Source organism: Ailuropoda melanoleuca, chromosome 5 (assembly GCF_002007445.2).
Source record: "Ailuropoda melanoleuca isolate Jingjing chromosome 5, ASM200744v2, whole genome shotgun sequence".
Lineage (NCBI taxonomy): Eukaryota > Metazoa > Chordata > Mammalia > Carnivora > Ursidae > Ailuropoda > Ailuropoda melanoleuca.
In genome coordinates this window covers 86045808-86070716 of record NC_048222.1, presented here as the reverse complement: position 1 = coordinate 86070716, position 24909 = coordinate 86045808, and the positions used below count along the sequence as shown (strand labels likewise).

Below are 24909 nucleotides of genomic sequence, written 5' to 3'. Positions count from 1 at the left end.
AAATTATATGAATGATGTTCAGGAAAAAAAAAAATTAACAAGCAAACGAAGGCAGAAAGGGCATTCCTGGCAGAGAAAAATAGCTGGAGCAAAAATACTGATGTGCGACAAGAGCATGTGATGGGGTCTGAGTGAATGGTGAGACGTGGCTCAGGAGGAAGCCAGGGGTCAGGTGATGCAGAGCCAGGGATGCTGTGCTGAGGAGCAGGGAAGGAAGACTCTGACCAAAATATGAGAAGTGATTGGTTTGTAAAAGCTGCAGTCAATAAGATCACATAGGAAGAGAGTTCAGTGATCCCGTCAGGGGTAATGGCCTGAATTTGGACCAGGACAGTGGAAATGGAGGAAGATAAAGAGAGTGGCAGACCTTTAGGGAAAGATAATAAGAAATCAAATTGTGGTGATTCGTTACATTCAGAATTCAGGGAAAATGTGGTGTCTAAGACTTCCGTCTCGTTTTCTGCCTGGTATATAGGAAAAATTAAAGAGACCACCTCAGATTAGGAATGCTGTTTTTTTTTTTTAATTTTAATATATTTCCTTTTGCCAATTTAAGTTACTATATCTTTGTTTTAGGATTGTCTTCTGTGATTAGGGTTGGGAAAAATCCCTTTGGTAACAGCCTGTTTAATTTGGAGCTACAATTGTCTATGCAAAAGACATATGTTTTAAAAATTAATGTGGAAGAGACATATTGCTTTTCTTTGCATTGAAACAAGTAACTAAGGGGGAAAACTCTGGGCTGCTTTTACTTTAAAGGAAGTATTTTATACTGGACCAGCAGTATAAAAGCACTTTGATAAAGCTCTTATGTAATATGTTTCCAGTGTTTATGCAGCCAAAGATGCTTTAACAGTCACTTAAAAATTTTTAATTACGAAGCATCTGAAATTTTACAAAGATAACATCACTGACTCGCATGGGCCATAACGAAGATTAAACAGATGTTAACATTATGCTTTATTTACTTCACATCATTCCCTTATTGAAAGAAATAAAACATTATTCCCATCTCAACACCCTCATCCCTTTTTTAGTGCTTGCTCCCTAGAGTTAACTTTTACATTAAAATTGTTGCATATCCAAAAAAAATGTTGCATATCATAGCTAATTTTTATATATTTTATTGAATATGTATTTATTTCATCAACCATAAATATTAAATATTCTGTTTTAAAATGATAAATAGTATGATGATGTACTTATCATTTTGTAATGTGATTTTCTCACTTAACATTGTCTGTGTATAAATTTATTTTATTTTATTTTATTTCATTCTTTTTTATTCCATGTTTTTCTTTAAGTTTCTGTTTGGTTGTGGGTCATTAGGTAACTTCTAAAACTTGATGTGAAGGAGGTAATTTTGTGAGTCCTTGAATATTCCACCGTAACATTTGATTAATATTTTTGTCGGGTATAGGATTCTAGGTTGAGGGTAATTTATTCTCAGAACATTAAAATCATCACTTTCATTGCTTAATGAAAAGCCTGAGGCCAGCCTGATTCTGATTCCTTTGCAGATGACTTATTTTATTTTTTATTTTATAAAAATAAATTTATATATACATATATATGTATATATATATAAATTTCCATCTTGTTTTATGTAGATTCTGATTCAGAATGCCATCATGTGTATACTGCACGTTTATTTTGTCATTTGCTACTAAAATCATTAGCCATAGATAGGAAAGGTAAAATTTTTATACTACTTTTCTAAGAAGTCTTTGTACATGTCTCCTGTGTACATGTGTTAGAATTTTTGGAGTTTGAATTCCTTGTTATAGAATATCTAGATTGTAGGACATGCATATCTTCAACTTTGCTAGAAATTCATAACACTTTACCTAAGCTTCATGAATATAAATGAGTTCCCGTCTCCCACATCTTCACCAACGCTTGTTATTATCAGACTTATGAAAGTTTTATCATCTTATGAATGTGAAATAGCATCTCATTATTATTATCATTTTATTTTTACCTGATGACTCATGAGACCAAACATCCTGTAATGTATTTCTTGACCTTTTGATATCTTACTCTTGAGAATCTCACGGTCTGTGTTTTTTGCACATATTTTAGTTGAGATGTTTGATTTTTTCTTTTTTATTTGCAAGTTATTTATTTATTTATTTTTTGCAAGTTGTTGTTATTTTCTGGACACTAACCTTTTGTTGGCTATAGGCTTTACAGTTTCTCCTTTTTGTATCTTTTCCTGTCAACTTGTTTATGTTGTCTTTTTTCCCTCTTAAGAATTCCCTTCATTGAGATTGTTAAAATGTTCCCCCATATTTCCTTCTGCAGGTTTAGTTTTGCTTTCACCTTGTGTCACTGTTTATTCTGTTGAATGTTAGGGAGCCATCTGATTCTTCTTCGATCATAAGATATAGCCAACTCTGTCAGCACAATTCTTGGAATAATGCAGACTTTTCCACTGAAAATAGGTAGAGGATCTGGTATTTCCTTTCTGTTCCATTAAGCAAATGCCATGCTTTTCAAAAGAATTATAAGTTCAAAACAAGGTATTCTATCTGATAAGCTGTTTCCTTTAAAGTTATTCTTTGATATTTTCTTTGCTGCTGTTGGCTATTTACTTTGCATTTAAAAAAAGGAAACAGCTTGCTAAGTTTTAAGGGTGACATTTGTGGAGTTAGGTTGGAACTGTTTGGAATTTATGGAGAATGTACCATATCTTTTCTTATGTTTTTCAGTATTATTTTACAATCATTGGTATGTTTTGCATATATCATTATTAGAGTAAATACTTTGGTATCATATATGATTCCTCTCTTCTCCCATGCTGTACACACATTGCACCAAAGTTTTCCCTGTTCCATTAGGCTGTACATAACTACCCCATCACCTCTTCCTTCTCATTTCCTACCGCATTCTCTCACCCTCTAGCTCATTCTGCTCCAGCAGAATGGTCTTCTTGCTAAGAGAACGTGAAAATCATATTCCTCTCTCAGGGATTGTAAAATTTGTGATCCCCTTTGCTTGAAATGCCGCCCCTTCTCCCTAACTGATCTTTCCATAGTTGTGTCTCTCATGCCCCTCAGGTTTCAGCCTAACTGCCACAGTCATATGTAGGTCTTTCTTTGTATTTTTTTGATACTTCTGTAAATTAAGACACCCTCCCTCATCCTCTATCCATTCATTTCATGTTTTTCTTAATTCAGAATATTTACCGCTCACTGACTCTTTTTAGTACACGATAATATTCCCAATACCTAGAACAATGTCTGACTGAGTAGCAACTCAATAAATTTTAGTAGAATAACTGCAAGAATGAGGGCATCTACTCTTAGCTATCATGAAATTGTTATTTTTGACAAGATTCTCTCTCAAATTAGGTTTCATAATTGTTCTTGGAGAATGAAAACACAATAGACATCTGAAAAATAACAAATATTTAATAAATATTTAGTCTATACTAGGTGGTGTTCTAAGTAATTTCTCTCTCTTTTTTTTAAGATTTTATTTATTTATTTGACAGAGAAAGACAGCCAGAGAGAGAGAGGGACCACAAGCAGGGGGAGTGGGAGAGGAAGAAACAGGCTCCCAGCAGAGGAGCATGATGCGGGGCTCAATCCCATAATGCCCGGATCACGCCCTGAGCCGAAGGCAGACGCTTAACAACTGAGCCACCCAGGCGCCCCTTGTGTTCTAAGTAATTTCTATTATCAACTCATTGAATCCTCACAACTCTATAATATAGATACGGGTATAGGCAGACACCCCTCTTCTGCTATCCTGCTGCTTCTACCTTGTGGTCTATTCAATAGAATTCTGTCTCCTTTAAATGTGTGTATATGGTCTTAACAATGATTGCTGGTTTTCATCTGGGAAATAAAATTAGAAAATAGCTGGAAAATTTTAAGGTGAGAAGACTATTAAGAATACGTGATTGCTGGGGGGCGCCTGGGTGGCTCAGTCGGTTAAGCCTTCCTCTCAGGTCATGGTCCCAGGGTCCTGGGATTGAGCCCTGCATCGGGCTCCCTGCTCAGTAGGGAGTCTGCCTCTCCTTCTCCATCTGCCTCTTTCCCAGCTTATGCTCTCTCTCACAAAAATAAATAAATAAAATATTAAAAAAAAAAAAGAAGAGTAAGTGAATGCATGTTCATGTGCCCATGTGTGACAGTTAGGTTTTCCATACCCTTTAATGATCTCTTTTACATTTTTATAAAAGAGAAATATGAAAAATTATATCTTTGAGAAAATACATCATTCAGGCACTCTACAATTCATAGTCTCCTATTTTTCTTACAAAAACTCACTATCATGGGATACCTGTTTGCAATTTTATTTTATACTTGAAATGTTAATCAATACTTCTGCGTTGTTAGACAATTCCTCTGGGTCTTTGGGGTGCTTGGGTGGCTCAGTCAGTGAAGCATAAACTCTTGATTTTGGCCCAGGTCATGATCTCAGGGTCATGAGGCTCCATGCTCAGCAGGGAGTCTGCTTGAGATCCTCTCTCTCCCTCTCCCTCTCCCTCTACCCCATCATCCACTCCTTCGTGTGTGCACGTGCATTCTCACTCTCTTTCGCAAATAAATAAATTTTAAAAAAAAAGATTTCCTCTATGTATTTGATATCAAATTTTTCTTAAGGAGCAAAGTAACTCTTATTGACTATATTCTCTGATTTCAACTCCAGAGATAATTACTTATATTTCTGCATATATTCAGTGCACTAAATAGTCTATAGCATCCAGACCAGTCATTTCTCTGTGACATCTCGTTTCCCTTGCAGATCTTTAAAACCTTCTCTCATTGGGCCCAACTTGCCTGGCCATCCTTGTCCCCACTTATTCCCCACACCCATCTTTTTTTTTTTTTTTTCCTGTATGCAACCCAGTCTACTTACTTTTCCAGAAACACATCTTATGCATTTTAACCTCTGTGACTCTTCTGAAATCTTTTATCTCATTGGTATGGCTTTTGCCATTCTCACTCCCTTGCCGCTATTTGAATTCTATTAGTCTTTAAAAACCCAGTCACATTCTACATCTCTTCCATGAAAGCGTGTCTCTTTACTCTGTCTGGATAACAAAGTGATGCTGCTGGGGAAGGTAGTCACTAGTCCTGTAATAGCACTGTATGGTGACAGATGGTAGCTACACTTGTAGTGAGCACAGGGTGAAGTGTAGACTCGTGGGATCACTGTGCTGTACAGGAGAAACTAATGTAACATTGTGTGTCAGCTATACCTCGATAAAAAAAAGTGATGCTACCACTTACAGGGGTAAAAACGGAAGGACCGGCATATATATCAGCAGTATTTCAAACAGGTTCCTTTACTCTGTCACTGGTTCCTCATATTACCTTACTCACATTCTGTGCTTTCTATGCACAGGCCTTTCTCTATATTTTCTGATATCACTCATTGAATGAAATCATCAGTAACAATAGTAGCCAAAAAAAAAACAGAGTGGAAATGCTTTATTATAACAGGAAAGCATTATCTTTTTGAATTAATGCTTTCATTTTCTTTGGGTAAATACCCCATGGTGGAATTACTAGATCATATGGCATTTCTGTTCTTAATTTTTTGAGCAACCTTTCTACTGTTTTCCATAACAGTTAACCAGTATAGTGACAGATGGTGACCCCACTTATCATGGTAAACATTCAGTAATGTCTAGAATTTCAAATCACTATGTTGTACACCTAAACTAATATAACATTGTATGTCAACTATACTTCAATTAAAAAAGATACAAGGAGAAATTTTTTATAGATATTTTTTTCCCAAAAAGGTGTCTGTGGTTGCTCACTGTAGTTTCAGATTTAGTCTTCAACTTGTAGCTTCCTTGGTGGGGGGGGGGGCGGAATACATTGCTGGTTTTGCTGATTCTCCCCATCCCCCCCTTCTCCCCATCACACCCATCCATCTGAGGCCCCTAAATCCAAGTCTGTGGGTGAGATGCTGTTGCTTTCACAAAACACTTCTGTCTCATTTTAGCATTTGGTTGTCTTCTGTTTCTTGTACTAAACTGCAAGCGAATATCTCTCCTCTAGAATCATTGCATTCAGAGGCAGTATATAAAACATGATGGAAACAGATGATCTGTTTAAGTTGTGGTCCTGTGATTTTAGCCTCATATTTCTTATCTATAAATAATGTGTACCTTACATAGATATGGACTGATATGTGCTTCCAATGAAGTAAGTACATAAAAGCACTTTATGAAATATGAAAAATTAAAATGTTAACTGATTTGAAATGTTAACCTGTCTTCTTTAGAAAAGTCTGTAGCACAAACTTCCCTGGTTTTCATTCTTTCCATTTATACATAACATTATGCATATCTTTGACATATAGTATATATGGATTAGATCCTTCTTGCACCAAAAAGAAAAGTGCAATAAATATGCAATTAGATGCAAAACTCTGCTTAATGGCAGCCTTTGATTTAGTTAAGGGAAGTTTTTTCCTCATTGCTTATCAATATTTTTTTGGTGATGTTTTTGCATGTGTCTTTAGTGGTAAAGTCTCTTGAGAAGTACACATCAAGTGACTTGCCAGCTCTTGTGTCTTTCCACAATCCCGCAGCAATGCCATTTTGCCTGAATTGCTAGTAGATTGCATTCACAAAGCATTTCCTCCTACCTGCCTGCAGGTGGTTATTCAACTACACCTTGCCATTTGCCAGTGCCTGGACATCCTGCCAGCTTTCATTCTTAATATAGGTCTAGCCCAGCAGAGTTTTATTGAACATCTTGATTGCATTCATGCAAGATTGTATTCCATAATGTTCTTGTTCACAATCCTACTCTGGATTTACTGACACTTTGGATTTATTGATGAAGTTGTAGATATGCCATATGATAATCGCTTTCCTGTTTACTGGTATTGTAGTGATGATGTTTAAATACTTCAGAATTTTCAACTCTTGATCACTGAAATTTCAGTTGTAAAGATTAGTGTTAGAATAAAGGATTATACCTATCATTGTCTTATGTGAAAAAAAAATTGCCAGAGATGTACTGATACTTTGAGGTTCCTCAAATTTGAATCTCCACTGGACATTATAAAATATTGGAAAGGAGGGGGATGATGAGGAGAATTGTGCTTTATTCATTCCTAGTTGCCTTTCCCACTGTGTACAACATATTGTAGCTACCATCTGTTCAGTGCATTATAGGAATAAGTATTAAGAGTAAGGATACCCATTATGGATGAAGCTGAAAAAATATACAGTGAATGAAAATCAAGATATACAATTCACATTGTATGTTGTTAATTTATTTCCAAAAAGCATAATTTTAGAAAAGTCTAATTATATTGTTATTCTAAATATTATCAGCTTTATTGTTATTAAATGAGAAATCATAGCTGTGAGAACCCTCTTTTTAATCAAATGCATTTGTTACAGAATATCTTATAATTCATGAGAATTATTTGTATAAATTGTTTGTTCATAATGTATTAGAAAGTCTTGTTTTTCACATAATAGATCTGTTGCAGAAAAACACAACATAGTTATGTTCATGGAGGGTGCTTCAACACAGTTAAAGATGCTTTTGTATGGGTGACTTTAAGTAATATTCAAGAAAATTATGGCTGTTTGTGTGAGAATTACATCTGCTTTCCTAAATATATAAATTGTATAGATAAACACTAATATGTAGTATCTTTTATGGCATTGATTTTCTATATGTTCTAGTGACTATGTTTTGTCAAGGTTACCACAACAATTTTGGAATTGCAAACTGCAATATGTAACATGGCACATGTCTCTTTCCCACAGTTACCAGGTGAATTGTGCTTGGTGGAAACCGGGTGTTATAAAAAAACAAACAACCCCCCCCAAAACAAAAACAACAGCAAAAACAAACCAAAAAACCACACACACACAAAACAGAGAGAGGGATTTTGACTCTGTTCGTTATCAACTGCAAACAGCTGCAGGGAAGCTGAAAGCCAGTCGGCCTGCTGAGCACCTCTCTGAGACTAAAGCCATTTGAAGCCAGGTTGGAAGCAGCTGGTGGCTAAGGTGTCTTGTCTACACAGCAGGGATCTCTGCATAGCTCTTCAAGGAATGGGCACGGTACTTGATAGAGAGAAAGTCCTTCCAGAGTTCTTGGCACAATTTCATAGGCATGTTTCCTTTATGTATGTTTCTTTAAAAGTGAATAAAGTTAAATAAAACAAAAGTAAATAACAGGATGTTTAGAGAATGGAGTGGAATGCTGTGCACGTCTAAGTTTCGAGAACTGTAAGAAAATACGGTGACATTCCCCAACCCCTCATTTTATAGCTAAGTACACAGATGTCCAGAGTGGGTGAATAAACTGCATCAGTTAGATCATGAGAGATCTGCACTTTGTACCCAAATTTCCAGTATCTGTATTCAATAGCCTTTCCAGGTGTATTAAATCCTTGCTACTCAAGATAAGGTGGGCAGACCCATAGCATCGGCATCATCTGTCAGTTTTCTACAAATTTAGAATCTCAGCCTCCTTCATAGAATAAGAACTAGCATTTTAGCATGTTTATGTTGTATTAAGTCATATGTTTATGAATGATAAAGGTGAAATATTGTGTGATATGTACAGTGGAGAATGCTCCTTAGATCTTCCACCCATTATAATATTCATCCCATTCTATTGTTAAAGATATTCATTTGTTTGATTTTAAAAAAATCCCCTGTTTTAATATAGTAATTTCAGGTTTTGGATAAATAAAAATACAGTATTCCTGTTTTGCAATACGTATAATTATAACTTTATGGAAAGGACCTATACTGCCATAATTTTTAGTTTCTGATCCCCAAAATAAACATATTTTAATTACTAGCTTTCATATGAGAAATATAAACAGATGTTTATTATTTCATTTTCTGCTGTTTCTACTGCTTTAAGAGGTAAAGATTGACATTAGTTATATCTATTATTAGGAAATAGTTAAAATCAAATTCATTGTTATTAACTCATTCAACAAGTATTAATGGAGTGTATACAATATGTTAGGCATTGTGCTAGAAACTAAGTTTATTAGGGGCTAATTGAGACTATTTTATTTTACACAAGATTCTACAAAATGATATAATTTGTACTGTATATTAGCTTGTTTGCTCACTTATGATAATTCACAAATTATTATAATTGGAAATGAAATGCAAACATTACCTTGATTACTTAAGGATACTTTGTCTTTAGTCATAATTATTGGCTCGGGGTTGGGCCATAGTAGTCACATGACCTATGAATATCAAATTTACTGTTTTGTCTCTCCATTATGTTCCTTGACATAGAATTCATGATTTTAGAGACTTACAGTTTTTCATAACAGTTACTCAAGATTAGGTAGTCAGTTATATCTGAAAGATTTGGTTATATTCTATCATACAATTTTGTAACACTGCAAAGATTATTTACAAATTATGCTATTTTAGTCTCTTTCAAGCAGGGTTATTAAAATTTTATAATCACCAGAAAGCTTTTTAAAATTCACATTCCTGGACTATGGCCAGATTAAAAGTTGCTAAATCTTCATTGTCGAGTCTTCACAAGAGTCTGTATGTTGGCAATCTCTGCAGTTTATTTCTCTGTACAACTGACTGTGGAGACCCATTGAGACAAACAGATTAGAACATTTCATATCAAGACATAACTTCAGTTTCTTGAATACCTATTGGTGAGACAAGTTGGATGAAAATGAGATTACAGCATTGCTATGGTCTGTGATTTATCATTGAAATGGCTAAAACTTTATGTAACTGTAAGAGGACATCGAGAAAGTAATTCTAAAATAAATTAGGACGGTGCATTTGCAGAAGAGTTGAGCCTAATGATACTTTTTTTTTTTTTTTTTTTTTTTTTAGTGAAACCAGGAAAAGGCTATGAGTAAAAAGACCCTGATTTTAGAGTTTCAATAACAAAATTTCTCATTTAGGTACTCTTATACAGAAAAGGCTATGATACCAGTTTATGTAACTATATGGGGTTTTTTGTTTTTGTTTTTGCCTATTCTTAGTATCCAATTACTCTTTCAGTCTGCCCAGTGGCAACCATGCAAAACTGTGACCTTGAAATTTGACTTACTTTCCCATGTTTTCTCCATCTAGTATTTATTCCCTAAGAATGTTCATTGTATCCCAGTGCTCACAAAACCTGGTGAACCCTTCTAAACCAAGTAGTATCATCTGGTCTCCAAATACTCTAGAGAGATTTCTGTTGCGTTCTTTCCTGCAGGGAATAGAGGCTCCTTGTCTCTCTTCCTCAGTTTGCAAGATGCCGGTAGTAGATGGACTGAGGTGTTTGGGGAGTGATGTAGAATGTGCTGGAGGACAGGTTCTCCAGGTTCCATTTGTAACTCTGACTTTTAGTGTCAAAATCCTAGTAAGGCTCAACAAAATAAGAATAGGTGCTTTGAAACACAGCGTATTTCAACATTATTTTCTCTAATTAAAACATGTGAGCAGGTGTCTAGAGTTTGCCCTGTGTAGCAATACAGACAGGTCATGTATTGGTAAGATAGAGAAGAGTAACAACAAAGAAAACCAAAGGGCTACTCCACAGCAAACTGTTTATAACAAGGTTATAAGATGAAACACACTGATTCTTTTATTGATGACATTTAATTTTGTGCATCAGTATTTTGGAGAGAAATGTAAGTAGAATGCTGAATAAATGTGGGTCCATAGATGTGTGATCTGCTGGCTTAAAAATTCCTAGTCAAGTGTGTAGATCAGTCTTGTTACTAACAGTTTTGCTGCTTTATTGTTTTGGTGCATAAAACGTAAGGATTTTTTTCTGCATTTTTTAGGAATAAAAAATGATAATGTTCATGCCAAATGTGGTCTTCATGTTGAAAACAAAGGCAAGAGTAAATGAAGGGAAAATAATAATATAAAAGTAGGATTTGCCATGGCTAATCGGCAGGAATTGTTCTAGTTGTGGATAATCTGGCATTATTGCATAGAAAAATCAGACAAAATTTACTTATCTCTAGGCTCAAATACCAGTTCCTTAAATTAGTAAGGGGCTTGCTTTTTGATGAACAAAGTGATGTGTATACTAATAATGGCTCACGGTGTTGGCATAATCAAATGTCCCTTTTCGTTCAAAATCTGTCATTTAATAGAAGTTTGAAGACAAGCCAAGTACAATATAAATAGACCAAGTGGGTACAAAAACCTGTTCAGTGCTTGGAAAAGGTGTGGAACATCTGTTCAAAATAGAAAGCATTGGTTCACTGACTTAATTGGAGGTGTCCCAGATGCTAAATTTTAGGACTTTTTTCTGCTTCAACAGTTGATCTGTTTTTCCTCCCAGGTTGCTGTAATTAAAAAATGCAAAATTTGTATGAACCTGACTTTTGTGAGGCCAATAACATTTTTGTAAGATGTGGATCATTTCCTTTTATGCCAAAAGAAAAAATCTATAGTGTTTTTAATACAAATAGTCTCAAGAAAGTATTCTCAGGTATAGTAATAAATCACTTTGTGAAACATTCACTTATGCCTATGAGTTAACAACACCATCTTTTCCATAAAAGGGCTGTTATGACCTGAACTTGTTAGAAATCCAGAACAATTATAGAAAAATGACAGAAAATATTTTAAAACTTATCATTGTGGAGCAAAACCAAAAAATATCAAAACAGGACTTAATTGATTCATCTGCAGAAACAGTTTCCTGTGATTTTGTGTTTCTTCAGTTTTGCACTTGAGAAGAAAGCACATTCCAATGACGAATAAAAAAACAAATTTGAGCTTCTATTTGCTAACACCACTGAGAAAAATAATAGAAGCTATCATGGTAACATCATGGAGTAGACAGCACCCCAGGGCTAACAACAGATCTCTAGCAATGTCGGGTGAAACCTTCCGGTTGACCCTCCATGATCACATTTCACAATATTAGTACCTGATAAGAATATCAAACAATCAACAACGACTTCTAGACTGACTTTCTTAGCTATGGAGTGAAAAACTCCACTTCAGATACTGCTGGGAGGGAGGATTTCCCCTTCTCCAGTATGCCTCAAAGGGTACTGAGAAAGGGATGGGAAACCTTACCTCAAAGAGCATTTGATGAATTATTAAATTGTAGCTTAATTTCTGGAGTAAGAGTCTGGCTTGGAGAAAGCAATTCACTGTTGAAAATGAATATAATAAAATGACACTGAATTTTTGTAAGAATCGCTATTGCTATTTTTGATATTTTAGAGTTAAATCTCAGAAATTTCTCATTCACCTCTTGTTCCAATTCAGTAATTCTATATGATACAACTTCTTATTCTTTAAAAATTTACTTAATTGATAAACGAAAAGGTATCAAGAAAGACCTGTTGATTCCATAAAACTATTAGTTTCTGGACAGTAATACAGCTTTGACCCCACAGGGCATGTGTGTGTATGTTTACACAATGATTATTCATTTCCTTACATATTTAATCCTCTATTGTAAAAATTGGAGTTTTCTAGAAACTTAAAAAATCTTGGTCTCTTACTCAGTCTCATTATTAAGCAACAATATGTCTCTGAATCTTTAAAGTAGATGCATTTTCATGGATAGCTGACAGATTTCCTTCTAGATACTTGTCTTGTTCTCACTGTTCTGCCATGTGTCTACAAACTTGGTTATTATTTCCAGAAGAAAAATCACTTTTTTACATGGAAACTTCAAAATGCATCAGTGATGTTGAGTAAGGGTTGTTTTTGGTTTTGCTTATTCATTTAAGTTTTTGAAGCCTGCACATTTCCTTTCAATAACTAGTAAATGTCCATGCTTTTAGAAATTTACCACTTTCTTGGTCTTTTTCCTTGCCTGCCTAGTCACTCCTCAGTCTCCAGTCCCAGGCAACATTGAATGTGAACTATCTCAGGTTTCTCTCAGCCACACCTCTGGCACCAGCTGCTGAATGCAGAATTTCTGTGGTCTCTGCCTCATTACTTGGGGCACTACACTTGATCCAGCTTTTCTACTGTAATTCACCTGCTTGACATATCCTCGCCTACAATGTGCAATGTCCCCTTACCCATGAAATTATGGTAAGTATTGCTTGCATGAGATGTCGAGGAAGCACCAGTTCAGATTTTTATCCAGTATGATATCATAAGGATACTGCTTTGGAATTCGCAGAAGAAATCCTCTGTGTAGGTGTGAATTAAAAGCAATGTTGAATAAATACAACCTGCACATTGCATTATAACTTAATTTCAGAAGTGAGAACTGAATTTGTGACTGAGCTGAAGATAAGACACACTCTTTCTCTTAAGACCAGTGCTTAGATTCAAGAACAGAGGAATGAAAGAGAAATGAAGAGCACAAATATTTTTATGCCAATCACAGTGAAAGGAGCAGTGGAATTTTGTATCTGGGAAAGCTAGAGTTATCATCCTTATAATGAAAGTGAAGGAAGAAATGAAAGTCGTAATACCTTTGAAAACCCATGGCTTATGGATATGATGGCTGCAGTTAGCAACTAAAATGTGAATTGATAACATTTTTAATCATTTCACAACTTTATGTTCATAAAGAAAGTTAACTTGTTTATAACAGAAGCCGGTTATTTCACAATAGTATGGAAAGGGGTATCTTAATGTGACATTGACCACAATCTCCTAGTCATAGCCCCATGTAATTAGCAATAAATATATAGGAAATCAAATAGATGCTGCCAAACTTGATAATTTGGTAATTCAGCTGTAAACAATGAACTTTTCTTCCTTTGCCTTCATTCAGGAAGTCAGTAAAATATGTGAATTCATAGTGATTTTGATTATTATCTAAATATTATTCTGTTAAGAAAATTGTTAGGATGCTACTGAATGAATCTTATGAAACACCGGCATAGTCTTTTTTCAGTCTCATTAATTCATTAGAATATGGTTTTTCTGTTTGTAAGGTCCAACATCATGCAAACTGTGTTTAATTACTTCACTACTGAGTTATTGAGATGAAAGAGGAAAATGACTGACCTATATCCTATATACATTTAGACTTCTTATTTTTTCTTTTTAAAAGAAAATTCTGTTTAGTTAATGAAAACATAAATATTTAATGGAAAACTTATTGTTTATCAAGAGTTAAGGTAGGTTTGGCAGAGTACAAATAAGTAATTATTAGACCCATGTCCTACCTACTAAGGATGTATAAATCTAAGGGGTGCCTGGGTGGCTCAGAAGGGTAAGCGTCTGACTTGATTTCGGCTCAGGTCATGATCTCAGGGTCCAGCTTCCGCTCAGTGCAGTGTCTGCTTGTCTCCCTGTCCTTCTGCCCCTCCCCCTGCTCTTACACACACACTCTCCTCTCTCTCTCATAAGAAAGTAGATCTTTTTAAAAAAGAGTCTATAAATCTAAATGGGATGCATATTTACATGCATGAAGCAATAGAGAGATGTGAGTGCCATATTTACTTGTAAAGGTGATATGGGAGCATATCATAAAGTTTTAGGTAGATATCTGATAAGGAAGCTGTGAACTTTAGTGTCCTGGATTTGTTTTTTTTCTCTGTGTGGTCTCAGATAAGTCACTTTACTTGTCTAAATCACTGTTACCATAGTATCAGTACTCTATACAATAGGGTTGATTTCATCTAACTTATATGTTTGTTATGAGAACAGATTTTAAAATTTTACGAAAAGCATACTGTCACATACAGTGTGTTTGATAAACATATCTCATTATGAACTATGAAAAAACCCAAGGGAAACAGATAAAATTGTGTCCTCAGAAAAGGCGAGGGAAAAGGAAGAACATTTAAAGTAAATCTTAAAATTGCTGATAGTCGGAGGATATGGAGAGGGAATGGAAATCAGAATGTTTCATCGAGAACGATATGCTGACTCATCTCTGGATTCTCAACATTACCAAATGGTAGATATTGCAGCCGTTAAATGAATGACTAATAAAAACAAATGAATTAGGAAAATACTAGGGAGATAGTTTGCCTGTATAATTTAATCTTCAGAGGCAAAGCAGTATAGATACTAAAGAGCCCTAGAAGCTCTATACAGGCAAAAGGAAAAGTGCAATCTGACAGGCTGATGGAAGATACCAGACCAGGAGAGGAAACCAGTCCAATAGCCATAGTGCAGTTCCATTAAATCAAAGCATTTATGCATTATAAGAACATTTATAATTACATCATAAGAATATGATCTTATAGAGTATAATGGATTAAAAATAATAATCACCTTAAAAGGGGCACCTGGGTGCCTCAGTTGGTTGAGTATCTGCCTTCAGCTCAGGTCAGGATTCCAGGGTCCTGGGATTGAGCCCCACATCAGGCTCCTTGCTTAGCGGGGAGCCTGCTTCTCCCTCTGCCTGCTCCTCCCCCTGCTAGTGCTTTCTCTCTCTCTCTTTATAGTAAATAAATAAATAAAATCTTTTAAAAAACATAATCTAAAGAATCAAGAAAATTGTCAGTAATTGATGAGAACAGAAAATTAAAAATTAAAAAAAATTGGAGTCAGTATCAGGAGTCTTAATAATGTACAGTCACTTCAAGGTAAATGGGATCTATATTTAGTGTAATAAGATCTTATTCAGTGTAATAAGAGAATTAATAATAGGTTCATATATATATAAACCAAGAAACAAATATGGATTTGGCTAGAACAGACATGGGTGGTTACATGGAACAGGCAGGCATAGCAGTCTATCTGTATCATGAATGAAGCTTGGCTCTTTGTTGAGAGAGTTCATTGTAGCACTCTTGGCCAAACAGGTGCTGCATTTTGTTTCCCCACAAGTACTATTTGATCATCCTGTCTGAAAAATTTAGCATAGTGATACTAGAAAACCGTTAACCTTACAATAAAGCCAATTCTTTTCAGACATTCTCTCTTTGAAATGCGATACATTTATGCTCAGTGAGTTTTAATTTTTTGTAAGATGCCAGACATGGTGGGGGGAGTCCTTTTTTGTATCTTTGACAGTAGGGGAGAACTTTAAAGCCAAGCAGCCTTTATATTTTCATATTTTGGATGAATGCCAAGTGTAGTCACCGCAGTTTGAGTCTCCAGGACAGCGTTGAGGAAGTTTTTTTATACCATTGATCCTTCCGTTGGCCAGGCTACTCTGGTTGTAGTTTGGCAGGTTTTCCTACCTTTGAGAAAAGAACCCAATTTAATAGCCTCCCCAGCTACTTTTATGACTCTTCACTCTCTAGAAAGAACTCGCCATTCTTGCTTCAAACTGGAAGACCTTTTTTCATTGGAGACCATTCTAAGCAAAAGTCCACAAAGAGATGTGTATGGTTTTGTGAGTTCTTAAGAAAGTTGTGAAAATTCTTTCACTTTCATATGGACAGTATTCAGTAAACATTTAAAAGGAAGGGGACACTTAAGCAGGAAAGAAAAGGGAGAAGATGGAAAGACAGACATCTATTGAATAGAATTAGAAAAAATAAATTAGTGTGGATTTAAACTTATGCATCATCCCACGTATAAGGCCTATATTCTAGTCTTTTGTTGTTATTAACTCTCATGTTCAGGCTGTTCAGGGAATATTTGAAATCTTTCGTATCATTTCATTTCTCAGCTTATGCGATAGCAATTTTAGCACACATACAGCAATATAGCAAAAAATTTTAAATAACTTGTAGAACTGTAAAGACAGTGAAAATGAGAGAAGGAGCTATACTATAGGCAGAATAGGAAGCTTGCTGTCAGAATCTTGAATGGCATGCTGTATGCATATGGTCATGATATTTTGTATTTTTCCATTTTTGTCGTTAACCTAATCCTTATTTTACTTTGGTCTTAAAACTTTTTTTTTTTTTTTTTTTTTTTTTTCCTGTTAGGTTTTGTTTGCGTCACTCTTTGATACAGACATGGGGGCTTACTTTATATGACTTTATTTACTTCTAAGATTTCCAGGTCAGACATGCAGTTTTACTTCTTATATTAGGTGAGCTAATTCTCAGTTTATTTTCCCCAAAGTGACATAACTATAAAAGGAACTTTTGGAAATACTCTGTAATAACTTTCTTCTTTATTTCATCTGAATCCTTTGGTCTTCTTGCTCTCTATCTTTAATGTTCTTTCTGCTTTCTCAGAAAAAGAATCCATTGCTAAAAGACTTGGAAGAGAATCACTTCTGGGTAGATGTTTTACTTGAAGTTCAAATCATAAATAGACCCTCATGATGTCTATAAATTTCTTTCTACAGGTAGATTTTAACAGACTACTTTTTTTTTTTTTTTTTAAAGATTTTATTTATTTATTTGACAGAGATAGAGACAGCCAGCGAGAGAGGGAACACAAGCAGGGGGAGTGGGAGAGGAAGAAGCAGGCTCCTAGCAGAGGAGCCTGATGTGGGGCTCGATCCCACAATGCCGGGATCACGCCCTGAGCCGAAGGCAGACGCTTAACCGCTCTGCCACCCAGGCGCCCCTAACAGACTACTTTTGACAAATTAAGAGGTTAGGAGATTCTGTTCTTCAGAATAATGTTTTGATAATACATTGTTGTTTTTATAATCACTAAATTGCAAAGTTGGTACAATTTTCTCTCCTTTATATTGACCTGTTAAATTAATCAGCCTTCTTCTCTAACTCCATATTTGAATGTAATCCTACTAGAAATTATATAATCTTACCTCATAAGCTAAAATGAATGACAGTAGGATTCACACTAATAAAATAAAAATACTTCCTGGAGGGGCGCCTGGGTGGCACAGCGGTTAAGCGTCTGCCTTCGGCTCAGGGCGTGATCCCGGCGTTATGGTCGAGCCCCACGTCAGGCTCCTCTGCTATGAGCCTGCTTCTTCCTCTCCCACTCCCCCTGCTTGTGTTCCCTCTATCGCTGGCTGTCTCTATCTCTGTCAAATAAATAAATAAAATCTTTAAAAAAAAAAAAAAAACTTCCTGGAGTCGATGTGTAACTTATGAGACTGGCAATCAATGACAAGTGAAAATAAGCATCTTTATAATTATGAAAAATATGTTGTGAAAAACACAAAATAAAGCATCTCCTCAAGGATGTATAATTTTTATTTATAATACAGAAGATATCTACATATATTCATGATTTGTAGTTCTATCTCATTGTTAATTTTAGCTTTTAACTTTTTAGGGAGAGCATTCAGATGCAACGTTTTTTTTAGAATTAGATGAAATTTATTCAACAAAAACAGTAAGTGCCTGCTATACTTTGGGTTTTTGCTAAACAATATGAAGAGTAAGAGATTTATGTCAGAGCCTCCAAATCTAAAATTCTTGAATAAGATTAATTTTAGGTTTTCTTAGGGGATCTACAGTAGCACACTTGGTATGAGTCTCTGTATCCTTCACAATAAAATGAGAGTGTTGCACAAGGTGATTTCTAATGGTATTTTCAGAGAAAAAAAATATTATTCTTTAATCCTTTTTCGTGGTCAAAAGCTTGTGACCTTGATCTACTTATAAATATATTTATTGATTCAATATAAATCAGAAAATACATTTCTAATCTTTGTTAGACAGATAGGATTTACATTTAAGTTTCCTTTTAGGTGTGAGAAGGAAAATGCGTCATCATATGGGTTTCTAACTATCCTTTATCCATCTCTCCACTAAGGTCTAACTTATAATCAATTTTAACCTCAGAGGGAATGTAGCCTTGCATTATACAGGGAGATTCAGAAAATTGTAATCTCACCTGTGCCAAATAACTTATCTTTTGCTGAAACTAATTGATGAATATTATCAGTTAAGTACCTGGCTATCTGTTCCTTTTGAATGTTTTATTTTTCTTTTTACTGCTGCCTGTTCAAAGTTATTTTTCAATCAGAAGTACAAGGAGAGTTAGAAAATATTAATGGCAAGACAATGTTTACTGAATCAAAAGTAATACCTGGCTAAATGCCCCCTGAGAAGACGGTTGGAAAGAGCTCTTTCATCCAGACTGTTTAATTTCAGTAACCAGCTGAACTCCTCTAAGTGAACAGAATATTTAAAGAATATAAAATCTCCCCTTCACAACCAACTCTCCAGACACTAAGTGTGTTGATATTTAGATTCTAAAATTTATATCAAATAGCATCATTGAAACAGATGCTGATTATATATAATTGGCTAAGAATTTGCATTAAAGAGGACTCTTGGGTGTGCACTCAAGCATTCATATGTCCAATAAGAGCTACTTGTGGGGATATTCTGATCTGTTTAGAATTATTTTTTTTTCAAAAGGTTTTAAGGTATAAGAGAAGAAGATTAATAGTTGCTAGAAGAAGCTAAAAGAGGAACAGCAATGCAGCAAAGACTATTATGAAATATAAAAATTTGATATGACTCCCAAGTTGCAAATAATAACAAAGTTGCAAATCAATGTCTATTGATCCATGTATCCATTTCCATGCAGTCTCTATAAAGTATATAGATACTGATGTTAATATTTTATTGACATATGTAACAGATATACACTTTTCTTCTCTCTTTAGACTTTCTCTGTTCTTAAAGAACTTAAAATAATAGCAGGACATACAGAAAGTGATATTTGCTCCTTGATCTTTGGGAAGAGCTCATAATATATAAATATACTATTAGAAACAGGATGAAAGATACACTGAAAACAAAGAGTGGTCCACATTTAATTGTTACTGAGCCTGATATTATTTCTGGGTCAAAGTTTGCTTCCATATTTAAAAGCATTTTTTTGTTTTTGAAGGCATGTATTTATTTATAGGATTTTTGATTTTTATTATAGCGAACATTTAAAGTACTCAGAATAAACCTTGAGACAATTACAAGTGATTTGACATCATGCTGAGAGTAAAGGCATATTAATAAATGTTGCATTATGTTTATAAAGACCTTATTGAGAAGAAAACCAGCAGATTTGCTTTGTTGCATTAACCTAATAGTATAAAGAGGTTATGATATGTGTAGGAGCTTAAAAAATAGAATTAGCAATTTGGGAAATGTCCATGCAAAACAGTGTAGTTCAAATAGAATTTCAGAGTATTTCAAGGCTGACGTAGTATCTACTATTTGCTTTAATCATTAGAAATCAGAATTCTCACTATACCTGAACAATGATCAAATGCAAGAGTTGCAAGAGATATAGGTTATTTTCTTACAAAGATAAGTTTAAGAAATGAAACAGAGGCTAAATATCTGGAAAAATAACGAAAACAAGAAGTGCTAGCTAACACGGGCACCCAGGTGGCTCAGTCAGTTAAGCTTCAGCCTTAGGCTCAGGTGATGATCTCAGGGTCCTGGGATCAAGCCCCACTTCAGGCTCTCTGCTCAGTGGGGAGTCTGCTTCTCCCTCTCCCTCTGCCTCTCTCCCTGCTCCTACTCTCTAGTGCTTTCTCTCAAATAAATAAATAAAATCTTTTTTAAAAAAAAAGAAGTGCTAACAGAAAGGGTTGGGTGCTCTGTGACAATATCGTCTATTTGCTGCTTTTATTATAATTTCAACATTTTGTTTTCTCTTAAGCACGTTATGGGGAGAGCTTTCCAACCCTGCACATGCACATTGTGAGATACAAATATTTTGTTGTATTTTATCCATTTTCTGTCCTTAACTAAGAACAGTGTGTAATATAGTAGAAACTCAGGAAACCTCATAGAACACATATTTTCATGAGACAGACTGACTGGTAGACAAAGAGAGAATACCTCTGCAGATTATGTTACACGTTATAAGAGAAATAAACTGGCATAGAAGATGATCTACCTGGATGGCATGGTCAGGAGGCCTCTTCAGTGTCAGAAATAGGATGGAATAGCTATGCAGAGTCATGAGAAGAACTTTCATGACAGTGGCAGGAGTTAGTGCAGAGTGCTGGAGGAAGAGGACTTGGCATGTTTGAGGGATACAGGAGAGGCCTGGAGAGCTGGTCTAGGATGACCCTGGGGTGTTGGACAGGGACAGGGAGGTCCTTGTAAAGAGTTAGGGAATTTTACTAAGTATAGGGTGAATAAATGAAAGGTCCCAGTCGAAGGAGTGGAAGATCTATTTTATATTTTAAAACTGCTTTGGCTAGTCTGTGGATAATGGGTTAAGATGTTGGGAGATGGAAAAGGTGGAGAATAACTGGCTGTTATCCTCCCACTCTTCTTCAGAATTGTTCTCATTATTAAATATCTTATTATACATACACACGTGCAACCTGCCTCCTCTTCTTTCCCCTTTAAATTCTTATCCATTATCTCTATTTCTATCTCTATCTTTATGTGCATCAAAATTGTGCTGTTTTCTTTACTACCACTTACGTCATGACTGCTCTGCACCCCCCCCCTTAACTTGATGGGGCTAATAATGTTTTTGAAGGAAAACTTCATATTGACCTCAATTATCATCTCTTTGCACCTGACAGAGTTGACATACTTGCTCTGGAACAGAACATATGACTTATAGGTTGTAAATAAGGAAACCATTGCATTGAGCATGGTTAAGTTAACTTGCTTAGTAAGTTACGAAGATCAGAGCAGAAGCAACTACTGCTTCCTCACATCCAGTCACTGAGGGACGTGGGTGTTTTCACCACCTGTACTCAGATTGCAGTGCTGAGAGGTCTAGATGATCTAAACAACAGCATACAAAGAGTGAACTGAATATAGGGAGGTAAATGGCTGTTTAACTAACTGTCTAGCCCCTCAGTCCTATCTACAAAGACCCAACACCTGGCATGGCGAGGGAACGATTAACGTAGGATTCCGGATGTACCTCCTCTGATCCAGTGACCCAGGTTCACTTCAGTTACAATCTGGGGAGTAGGGATGGAGAGAAGAGATGTCATGTTACTCAATCACCTCACCTTTACTAGCAGCTAATATGAGTCAGGACTGTGTTGCGTACTCTGTCGTGTCAGAATGCAGATGCCTTATACAACCAAAGAGCATGAGACTGGAGACATGCCCATAGTTGTCGCTGCTTATGAATTTCAGTTGTACTGATTGATTCTGATTTTATACGTTCAACTCTGTAAGTGCTGAACCACGTTAGAGGCTTCTAATAACTGATTCTTGAGAAGTTTTCATTTAATGTTAATATATTTTCCCATGGCAACTTGTCTGCCCATTTCACTGAAGCTCTAGGCTCCCGCTGTATAATAATGACACGGGAGGGATACAGTGGTATCCTCTAATGTGTACACAGCAGCAGTGAAGACATACCGTTTTCTTCCCCTGTTTCATTTGTGAAGGATTTAGAAAGAGAACCATTTTAAAAGAAAATGCAATTTCTGGGGACAAAAATGACAGTGAGTGACACAGAGTCTGTTCATTTCTTTTGAAGCTGTCAGAGTCAAGAAAGAAAACCACTTTGGGGTACTTGTCATAGGAGTGAAAGGACTTGATGTTGAGGTTTTATTAGCTCAGATGATAGGGAAAACTTCAATTCTAAGCTGCTGTAAGTGGTATATAAAGTAATTTAGGTATGCCAGTGGCTATGGCCCTGGGTGTAAATCCACACTGTGGGAGTAAATAAAGCTGGGGTAAATCTTCCAGTGGTAAAACTTCTATGTAATCTTGGGCTTTAGTTAAATTATTTGAGGTTTTGGAATATGAGATGTGTGTGTGTGTGTTTATTTGGTATTCTAGAAATACACCCATCTCCCTTAATTTGTAACATTGTAAATGGCTATTTTTTTTTTTGCCACACACATATCTATAGAACATAAAATATATTAAATGATAGTTTGTTCTTATGAATTTATGCTATTTCAATTAATATACTTTTCTCTCTAACCTTCAAAATTCTAGGTATTTTCTCTTCCATGAGGTATTGTTTCTCTCTTTGTTATTTTTGACATGGTGATAGAAAATGTCAACACAGTTTCTGGAAAATAGGCAATATTTCAGTACAATCTACTTTAGCAAGTGATCTCCAGCAGATGATTTCTGCATTCAGCATATGTCATATTTGAGAAGAAATTCAATTTCAGAATCATATGGAAAGTAGTTTTTCCAACAGTATGGCAGACTAGCATATCATTTATTTTGAAATAAATAAAAATACCAAATTATATGTTAGTAGTAATACTTGTCTTAACTGGCAAGACTATACACACACATACATGCATATATATATGAAATCTGCTTATTCCAAAAGAGACAGCAAGTATCTAGAAAAGTGACCAGTGAGCACCCCTAGATGTGGAGTCGCGTTGTCTGTTCTCTCCTAATGTACTTGACTTTTCAGTCTGGTGGCCTTGGGGAGAGCGGGAGACTGCACAGGGGTCAAGCTCTGTCAAACAGGGTACAAGAGCCCTGCTCCCAAAGGGCTACATCATTAGCGTACCTTCAAGATAAATTTAGAAAACAACAAATTTTATATAGATGTAACATGGAATAGTACCTGTTCTTAACCTTGGCTCTTAATTGAATGGTCCCAAAACACTCAGTTTAGAAATTTGTATTTTAGTGTTTGGATTTTCAAGTTAGGGGAAGAAATTAAAAAAAAAAAAAAAAAACCCTCCTCTCTGAAGCAAAGCAACTGTAATACAGGACTCAAAAAGTCTGACAGATAAACTTCTTTGATTGTGCTTAACAATGAAAAGAAAACCACAAAATGCATGAAAATTAAAAGCACAGTCCAGGAGATAATGTCTAGGTTGAAGGGTGGAATTTAGGTTGAGACTGGAAACAATCCCAGATGTTGAAAGTCTTGGATAAAATTACAGTATAAATAGGTTAATGAACCTGTGGAGTAGAAGGAGGAGCCAAAAGCAAGAATAAGTAAAAACATATAAAAGTCTAAGATAAGTACTGCAAGACCAGAGCCTACAGATTCAGAATAAATTGCAAGTTGGAAAAATAAAATGAAATCGACTATTACCATCAGACTGACAGCACAGAATAGCAAATATCTAAAGAACAGTGAGAAAGAAAGTTACTGTTTGCAAGGAGACAACCATTACACTGATTGCTGATTTCACAGTATTAAAAGTAGAATTTTTTGGAATACCGTCTTCACCATAACGTTATTAATCACTTAGAATTGTATATTTCAAAAATTCTAAGTAACAGTATAAATCAATGATCGTAATTTCTGGAATACTAAACGCAAAAGGGTGGGTGGTCAAAGTCAAATCATTGTAAGGAGAAGATGATGTATTAATTATTTTAGACTTGCTGAGAAGATTGTGTACGTTAATATTTCTAAGACACAGTGAGTGATAGGAAGTGTATAGTTTCAAGCAAATAGGAGAAGGGAATAAAATGGGAAAAAGGAACAAAAGTACAAAAGACAACAGGAAAGAAGAAAAAGAGAGGCAATCTAGAAAAGGCAGATAAATGGAAAGCATAAAATAAAAATATAGCAACATATCCAAAGTGTCAGTCTACTTCTTAACTGTAGTAGGAATAAATACTCTATTATAAGAGACAGATTGTCATATTAGATTTAAAAACATAACAGGTATATTGCTATTTATAAAAGATGTCCTAAAACATAGGAAATAAAAAGCTTGAAAGAAGAAAGAAGAAAAAGAGGTACTAAACAAATAACAATTGAAATAAACAATGCTGTAAATATTATTATTTGACAAATAGACATAAGGACAAAAAGAATTGCTATAAATAATAAACTTTATTCCATAATGATATAGTTGTAAACAGCTACAAATATATGTGCTGTAATGTTGTATGCCATGTAACATACAATATAATAAAATAATTCCAATTATGTTGTCAATATTTAGGTAATTATTAGGAGACATAACTATAGTGTTAAATCCAACAATAAAATGGGGACAAATAACTCAGTACCTGAGAAATCATAAAATGGAAGGACTAGTAAAGATATAAAATACTCAGAAAATTTGAGTAAATTTGGAGCATTTTACACACACACTCAGATAATATGCAATAATATGAATATTTTTAAAAAATGGAACTTGTATTAAGTAATGGACACTAAATTCACTAAATTCAAATTTTCAAGTGAGTAGTATCTTTCAGAATACATTCAACAACAAATGTGGAAATAAATTAGAGTTTTGTGGGAAAAAATTTTTT

General features: G+C 35.1%; 1 protein-coding gene across 2 annotated transcripts in view; it reads left to right on the top strand.

The window, feature by feature from the left end:
• The window catches only part of GALNTL6 (polypeptide N-acetylgalactosaminyltransferase like 6), a 1184120-nt gene that overhangs the window by 134011 nt on the left and 1025200 nt on the right, over positions 1 to 24909 (top strand). The window lies entirely within an intron of this gene.